General features: G+C 45.4%; 1 protein-coding gene across 1 annotated transcript in view; it reads right to left on the bottom strand.

Moving 5' to 3' along the window:
• The window catches only part of LOC109301437 (tip elongation aberrant protein 3-like), a 41643-nt gene extending 37930 nt beyond the window's left edge, over window positions 1-3713 (bottom strand). The window contains exon 1 of the mRNA XM_019522614.1: window positions 3152-3713. The gene's annotated coding sequence lies outside the window, so the exon portion shown is untranslated. The remainder of the gene's footprint in view (window positions 1-3151) is intronic.
• Window positions 3714-9044: the final 5331 nt, after the last annotated feature.

Below are 9044 nucleotides of genomic sequence, written 5' to 3'. Positions count from 1 at the left end.
AAGGGGGATGGGATGGGATGGGCGGTGCGCTCCCCCGGGGTAAGGCCCGGCTCCGCGACCCGCTCCGGTCACCTCGCGGCGCCCGGGGCAGAGCGGCGGCGTCGGCCAGGCCCTGCCGAGAGGGGCGGAGATGCGGCGGCCGCGCCTCCTGCCCCGGAGCCGGGCTCGCATCCGCAGAGCCCCTGCCACGTCCAGCGCTGAGGAGACCAGCCCCGAGGGGAGAGGGACGTGTCCCGTCACACGGACCTCGGGTTGCAACAGGGCCCTAATCGAGCCCCTCGCGGACCGGCCGTGCCCCCTCGGCCGGCAGCGGCGCTTCCTTCTTGCCCGGGTTGTGGCTGCGGAAGTACCCCCGAGCAGCTCCCCTGCTAAAGAGGGCGTTTAATGCGGTGTGAAACCTGCGGGTTTGTCTGGGGAATTTATTCGCGTGTTATGCCGCATCCTGGGAAACGCTACCACTCCACCTTAGGGCAGGGTAGTGCCGCGGACCCGAAGGGCAAGTGGGAATTGCTGGTCTAGACCCAAAGGGCGAGCGCTGAAGTCATGCTGCACCGGGGCTGAAAACCGCTGGTCGAGTCTCTTCCCTGCAGGTGGCAAAACAAGATGCCTAACAAAGTGAAGCGATTCTTGCCTTCAGATTATCAGAAATAGTTTCTGGTCCTGGTCTAATGGGTACAGGCAGTGGGGTTTGTGCACCTCCTGCCTGCTCCTTCCTTCCCACTTACCCTGAACTAAAGGAGAATCCTAAAAAGTTCAGGTCAGACGGGATTTCAGGAGGTCACGTCTAGTCCGACCCCCTGCTTCAAGCAGGACCGTCTGCAACTACATCATCCCAGCCTGGGCTTTGTCAAGCCGGGTCTTAAACGCCTCCAAGGATGGAGAGTTTACAGTCTCTCTGGGTAATCTGTTCCAGTGCTTCACCACCCTCCTAGAGGGAAAGTTTTTCCTAATATCCAACTTAAACCTGCCTTGCAGCAACTTGAGCCCATTGCTCCTTGTTCGGTCATCTGCCCCTGCTGAGAACAGTCCAGCTCTGTCCTCTTTGCAACCCTCTTTCAGGTAGCTGAAGGCTGCCATTAAATCCCCCCTGTCTTCTCATCTCCAGATTAAATCAGCCCAGTTCCCTTGGCCTCTCCATACCAGTCATGTCCCTCAGCCCTGAACCATTTTCATTCCCCTCTGCTGGACTCTCTCCAACTTGTCCACACCCTTTCTGTAGTGGATGGCCCAATACTGGACACAGGACACTGGTGTGGCCTCACCAGTGCTGAATAGAGAAGAATAATTACTTCCCCCCAATCTGCTGGCAGCGCTCCTAACGATGCAGCCCAGAATGGCTATTTCTTGGGTATTCGGATTTTTCCATGATGGGATTGTTCCTAAATCACAAAGGTAAAAAGTGGGATCCTGCTTCCCGTCTCACTGTAAAGCAAGGTTTCATGCTCCTGACAGCCAAACGTGACCTGCAGGATGGGAGCTGTCTGAGCTGTGTAACTCCCTCCCTACCCCAGCAAGCCTCTTCTCTTTTTTGCTCAGGTTGCTCTGGAAAGCAGGTATCCAGCAAGTGCAACGAAAGCTATTTCAGCTAGCACTCAGTTGTCCTTGCTACCAAGCAGTGCTTGTAACTGAACTGATGAGAACGAAGTCGCACACAGTAATCTAGCGTTGGAGCAGCCCCTCTGGTCTCCATCCTGCCCTGATGTACACACACGAGTATCTACTCCTTGACTTCAGAGGGTCGGGGCTACCTCCACGCAGCACCTGGCAGGATGTGGGGAGCTTCAGACCGTGCAACCCACAACTCCTGGGATTGTTGTTCATTCCTTTTTGGCCGTTAGGAGGAGAAACTAACAACAGTTATTTTTCTGATGTAATTGCGCTTGTTTCAAAGGAATGTTAATCATTTTGTATCCCTGAGGACTGCAAGAGATAGTGATCTTTTTGGCAACAGCTCCAAGCCTTTGTTGGCCGGCACTCAGCCCCAAAAATCTCTCTCGCACAATCCCGGTGCTTGTTCCAGCTTGTATCCCTGGGCCCCCACTTCTCTACCCATATATGCCTTCACTTTTGGGGGTGAAACATGCCTGGGTTTGCGGTGGAGGTTGTTACATTTTCAGCTGTCGGGTTCATTAAAGCAGGACAGCTGAACTGCTTGTACAACCGTCTCGGAGGAAGGACAGCAGTTGCGCCCAATAAATAACAGTACAAGGTACATGGTCAGCGTTTAACTAATGGGGATACCTCCCCAGAATACGCACATACAAGTATTACAGTAGCATCACCTGGAAGGAAACTTGAAGAGTCATTGGGTTCAAACCCCATCACAAATTATTGCACATCTCATCCTAGCATGTAATGTATCTTATAAAGATGCCTTATATTTATATCTTATAACTACCCTGTGAGAGATTGTTACAGCTTCGGCCTACAACCTTCCCCAGCACCTCCTACCTGCTTTCCTGCTGTTCAAAAAAAAATAAAAAATTAACAACCATACATTGTCACATAAACCTATTTTTAAGGTAAACAGATAACATCAGGGTGTTCCTCAGATTAATATGAACAAACATCTCCTGTCTGCCAAACTCCCACTGACTGCAATAAAAGGAGCAGTCCCCTAGGCAGAATACCTACAGGAGAAGGTCTGACGGTAGATGTTGGGGGATGCTGTTTAAATTTAAAACAGCCACACCAGTGTAATAACTGACAGATGCTTCTCATGATTAAATCACTATTTATTTTTAGCCCCTTTTGTTTTTTTCTAATGCTTTGTCTGAAGAAAAGACTACACGTTAATTTTAGTCATCTTGGTGGGAAGCCACAATGTTTTTGTGGTAACCAAAGCATGGAAAAGCTACCTACACACTCCATCATCATAAAGTCTTAGCATGTTTCATTTGCTTTGGGATGGTCTCTTGCACTCCTAAATGCCTTGATCTGTACAATACCTCCTTCTCAGCATCCTGTCACCTCTTGCACAGACTGACTAGCATGCATGTCTGTGTGGCCTAAGGCAATAATCATCCGAGAGTCCCTACTCTAGCTCCTACAATAGAAGCAGGGACATCTGCAATAGTGCATAGGCTTATGTGCAGGTCTGTAAGCCCCACTGAGAAACAGTATATTAGTCTGGGCAGAGTGCTGTACTTACGTGTCTGTACCAGTGTAGAAGCCAGCACTTGCAGAGCTGGCCGGAAGTCTCTCAGCCTATTGCTGCCTTGCACCATATAGACATAACCTGAAAGGCTCACAGTTTCTCTTGCCCTCCACCCGCAAACTCTGCAGCAAGGCTTCATTTTTCATTCTAAGTGTTAAGCATCAACTGAATTTAAAAGAGCCTAATGACTTCCTGACATCACTTCCCCTCTCTGCTCCAAAGCTGCTTCAGAAGAACAAACTACTCCAATTTCATTCCATTCACTGCAAGCTGTCCACTGTAGCTTCTCTGTATTTTGGAGAGAGAGATGTTTGCTGTGCATATCTGTGTGCATACGTTTTAGCAGTTCACATATGTTACACAGGGCTGCCTTTTGCCCAAGTACTATTTTAGGGGCTTACAGTTTTTACCTAGACTACAGCTACTCCCCTGGGAAAGGCCCAGTCTTGTAAATCCTTTTTAAAAGCAGGGCTAAAGAAGATATTTACAACTTTTCCAGTTCCAGAGTAATTGGTGTCTATGTCTTTAGTCTTGGAGGAGGAGAAGTGTGTGTGTGTGTGTGTGTGTGTGTGTGTGTGTGTGTGTGTGTAATATTTTTTTACGTGAGAGACAACTGTGCTACCTCAGTTTTGACAGTCATAGGTTCTGCTGCAGGTTTCACTTGCAGAACCTGAATCTATAGCTTCAAAGTGGAGTTCATGCTTATATATATAATATAAATAAAAAGAAAGAGAGTTGACAAAGGGAGAACCTGTTGATCTTAGAGTAGCAAGATCTCAAAGTGATTATACAATCCTGTCAGGCATAGGTTAAGATGAATCAGTTTTAATTCCTCAAACACAAATAAAATTTTCCAGTGTTGAATGTACTTAACCTTCCATGGAAAATACTTGTCTGTACATTTTTTTACTCCCCTCAGCATTGGAGGTATGCTTAGATCTAACTCTAATTAAGCTAAAATCAAACAGTTTTTTGTTTTAATTTTAATGCATAATTGGTCATATTTAGCATTTTCTGAAACAGAGACAAATGTCATGCTTAGAAATTTGAGACTGGAAATCGTGGAAAAGTTATATGTATTTGTAACTAAGCAACTAACTTCCTCTCCTTTCTGCTCCTACTGCTAAAAATCCCACCATTTTATAGGTAATGGGAACAGGGTGGGAACCTGGTTTTTTTGGTTTCCAAACAGATTTAACGTAAGTGCAGAAAATATATCAAAGTGGACTTTATCTATCTATAAAATTCCTTTTCAGCAGCTTTTTTTACATATGGAGGACGGAGGTCGCTTCACTGCAGGAAAATGCTATTCTCTGGAAGGCATCTGTAACCATTGGAGGGATTATCTGCAACTGTGACCTCAAAACCTTGGGTAATTGAATTTCAATTCTGAAGTAAGATGAATGTGGAACACCAACAGGAACACGGCACCGGATGATTTAATCTGTGTGCAATCAAGCCAAACAAATCCATGATTCATTCTTATGGTTCTGTGGACTGCAAGGGATGCAGATAACCATAGCGCATTACAGGCTAGGGAAAAATTAAGGAGAATTGTTACAAGCCACATCAAATAAGTGGCTATTACCAGAATTGTTTTGATGCTGGGCAGACTTATTGTAACAGATGAAAGGCCAAATCCCAAAAAAGGATTTAGGTAGAAGATAGGTGCTTCAGTCTGTAGCTGAGATCCTGAAACCCCCCACTCAACTGCATCTTAGGCCTGGAGGCACCTAACTTCCAGGGACACCTTACTGTTTTCTAATTTAAAGTTCACCAGAATGCTGAGGATTGCCTCCATCCAAGCAAAACTCGGGGGCATCCAATCCCCAAGCCTCCAGGCTTGGACCTGCACCTAGGATGCCCGCTAAAGGATTTGGAAGCATCTGAAGCCTCAGGAGGGGGTGGAGGATGCTTGCCGGTAGTAGGGCCACATATGGTTCTTGAATGACTCATGGATTTGGAATTGATTTGGCTGATTTGACTTGAGACACAAAACATTTTTCCTTAAAAAAACCAAAAAACAAAAAAACCCCCCATGTCTCCCAAGCAGTTCAATCCTGTAAGCATTCTCAGAGAGTGACCAGCATACACTGGTGGGAATGGGCTTTTTAAAAACAGTTTTGTCCATCACTTCCTTGCAAAACATAGTGGAAGGGTACCAACCCTTCTTTTATATTAACTTAGAACACGGAGCACTTGTCCAGGACATGGGAAAGGCAGGTTAAATTAATTCCTTTGTCTAAGGAGATTCAAATACACCTTTTCCACTTTCCAGGAGAGTGCCCAAACACCATACTATAGGCTGTTTGGGATGGACAGACACTCAACCCCGAGTGTGGAAGCTGTGCTGCTATTCAGAAAAGAACTCGAGTGAATTCCAGATCTGCTAGTTGGTGAAGGCTAAAATATACATTGCATTCAAGTCTGCTCCGATTGATCCTAGTCAAAACCTGGGAGCTGCATAGATGCAGCTTCAATGGCAATTCCCTCAAATTAACTGCGACTGTCCCAGGAAAAATTGTTATCATCTCAGATATTTCATAGGTATCTGAAGTGAGACAATAGGCTTGTACATCTATAGGATCCCAACATAAAAGACTTTGTCACAGGAGAAATCTGAGGGAGAAGGAGAGAGACAGCACAAGAGAGAGCATGACTCTATAGTCTAGTGGTTAGGGGACATTCCTGGAATGGGGTTCCCATCCCTGCTTCCATAACACTCGTATTTTGCATTACCCAGTCATTGGATAGAAGGGAGATGTGCATTTATATCCCTTGCTGCTAAGGAGGAAATGAAAAGCAGCTGTCCCCCTTGTCAAGTGAATGCCCTAATCACTACTTCCTTCCCCTCTTGTAGGGTTGTTTCAAAAGAAAGAGTCCTCATCTTTTTGTTTCTTTTTTTTCCTTTTTTTTGAGAGGAAAGAGTTGTGGTAGGCACCTACCTTTCAGAGAGGATTCCTACCTGTGGATCTGACAGGGACCAAGATGCCTCCCTCCATCCCTGAATGAGCTTCCTGAACCCCCAGATAGAAACAGGTCAGAGGCAGAGGAGCAGGGGAGAGAAGGGAGATGCTGGCCCAAATCACAAACCATGCTAGTTATGCCTCTATTTCTTCCCATTTGGTTTCTGGCCTAAACCAAAAGCAAAAGTAGCAGGAACTTCACCTCTAAGATTGTTCTTGGAAGCCCAAAAAAGATGCAGATAGATCCCTAAATGGAATTAAGGCATCTGGGTTTTGACTTGGTCATGCCCAAACTTTGTCACCAATCAGTAACAACATATTTATTAAAGATTTGGATGCAGGAACAGAACTTCCTGATCAAATCTGCAGACAACACAAAACTGGGAAAGACTGCAGACACACTTGTTGGGGTATCTTGTTGTATTTTATGCTGTGAAGTTGCACCTGCCTATGAAATGGTAAATTACAATATTGTGTAAGCTTTTCTTTTATATTCAGCCTTATTTAATCATAAGTTCTGTGTAGCCTCATTATTATCTAAACTGTTCATTTTGCTAGTGTCTGCAATATCAGCTGCCCTTGCCTCTCACAAGCAGCTTATGGCCTTAAGTTTGCTCACATAAAGTTTCTTTCCTTTTCTATCACTGTAAAAAGTTTATCCAACATAACATAGTAATAGTCTTGTTACCAGCTCAGATTAACTAAACTTGGCACTAACCAGCTGAATTACAGGGATAAAATAATTAAATATATTAATAAAAGTTATTTAAAAAAAAAATGAGCAATGCCCAAAGTAAAACACTGAAAAAAACCAGATTTAAAGGTGTGCTCGTGATGGGTCTGTTAAAAAATATGCTAACAAAATAAAATATAAACAGTATACTAACCACAAAAAAACCCCCAAACAATCTAAAAGCAAAAAGTCATCAAAAAAAGAAAAGGTTAAAAAAAACATAAAAAGGGAACAACAAAAAAGGTGAAGTGTGTTGTCATCTTCAACAGCTGTCTGGACCATCCCAGTCAACAATGCACCCTTTGCTTTCAAAAATGAACTGGCCACCTTTTCTGTTAATCAAAGTAACATCTAAAATTGGGTAAAATTATTGTAATAAATGTTTTTCGCTCTCTAAATATAAAAACTGCTAAAATAATACTTCCATTAATAAAGTTAAACTTTAATGGTAAAACACTAAGTTGTCTGCGTTTGTATTTCATGTTCCATTTAAAAGTTAATTGTTCCTTAATCCCTAAGCACTATCTGGTGGGTCAGTGGCGTTAACACACTGGAGGATAGGAGCAGACTTTAGACAGATCTTGATAGATTGAAAAGCTGGGCTAGAGCCAATAGGCCAACGTGCTGCTCTTGGGGAAGACTTATCAAAAGCACAAAGACAGAATGGGTGGCAAATGGCTGAATGGCAGCACTGTGGAGGAAGACTTCGGGGTCTTGGTGGAGCATGGACACGATGTGAGTCTGCAGGGTGATACAACCGCGAGCAAGGACATGTTTATGGAGGAGATAAGATGTCAGTGCCTGGGCTGACTGTACCAGGTGCCCCAAGCTAGTTACCCCACTGTTTGGAAGCAATAGGTGTTGGCTGAAGCCAGGACATGGGATTTTGGCAGTGTTGTGCCCATGCTTCTGCTGGATTAAAAAAAAACCTGGACATTCATGGCAAGAGGATCTTGATCCTCCACTCAGAGTCAGACCTATCACCTTGTTTGGGATCAGGGAGCTCAAGAAGGAATTTTACCCCACAGTCAGATCAGCACAGACTAGGGGCAGGGCAGGGCAGGGCAGGGGAGGGGGGATTGCCTTCCTGTGCAATGAGGGGGAGTGCAGTCCTCTTCCTTGGGTCGTGCCAGGCAGACAAGGTTCTTTGGGTAAATCTGATAGCTTTTATTAGATATTGGATTTACCCCCAAAAAACCTCTTGTCTGCCTATGTCCTTAGACTAATACAGCTACAACCAACACCCTTGGATCTCTCCAGTGTATTTTAACAAACTGCTTCCTGTGTTTGCAGTGGCAGGACATTGGCAGTGCCCTCATCCCCCTGCTTTACCTGTCGCAAGCTGGGTGCTCTTAATGTTTTCAGACTCTGCCCCTGTTAGTTGTGTACGAGGGTTGCTCACAGTTTTAGACGTAGGTTACACAGACACTTCTATAGAATGGCTTGGGTAGGGATGATCAAGGGTGGATCTAGGGATGTGTGTTGACACATCCCCTCCAGTAGCTTAATTAGGGTGCTGATTTAGAAGAGGCGGCATCAGCAACACCTGTAGGCCATGCTGATCCCAGGACATGCTGGGAAAGGTAGTCTGGGATTATCCTTCTTTGGGAGTCTCCGTCCTCCTGCTGCATTTGGCTGCTGCCACGAGGGGCATGCTTGGAGCTGGGCAGGTTGGGCAGGAAGCAGGGTGTGGGTTGCATGCAGGGAGCAGCTCAGGAAGAGGGACCAGGTAGTGTGGCTCCAGCAGCATCTGGTCCTCAGCTGACTGACTCCTTTTCCTGAGCCAGCCAGCAGCACCTACTGCCTGCCCTTTAGGCCAAGGGCCCAATCCTGGCTGCACCCCCTCTTTTCAAAATGTCCCCTGGGGATGACCCTGCCTTGACTTCAAGATGATCTCCTGAAGTCCCTTCCAGCCCTCCTTTCCCATGACACTATAATAACACCTGCTCAAGAGTGGATCACCCCTTGTCTAAACTATTTTCTCCAAGTATTTGTCTAGCCTGGTCTTAAAAACTTCCAGAGCTGGAGATTCCACAATCTCTCTGGATAATGTGTTCCCCAGTGATTAACCACCCACATAGTTTGGAAGTTCTTCCTAATGTCTGATCTTAATCTGCCTTACTGCAATTTAAGATCATTATTTATTGTCCTGTCTCCTACAGCCAAAGAGAACAGTCAATCACCATCT

Source organism: Gavialis gangeticus, unplaced genomic scaffold (assembly GCF_001723915.1).
Source record: "Gavialis gangeticus isolate Ggan-Ray unplaced genomic scaffold, GavGan_comp1, whole genome shotgun sequence".
NCBI classification, from domain to species: domain Eukaryota; kingdom Metazoa; phylum Chordata; order Crocodylia; family Gavialidae; genus Gavialis; species Gavialis gangeticus.
Note: the sequence above shows the minus strand (reverse complement) of the source record. Positions and strands in the feature narration are given on the sequence as shown.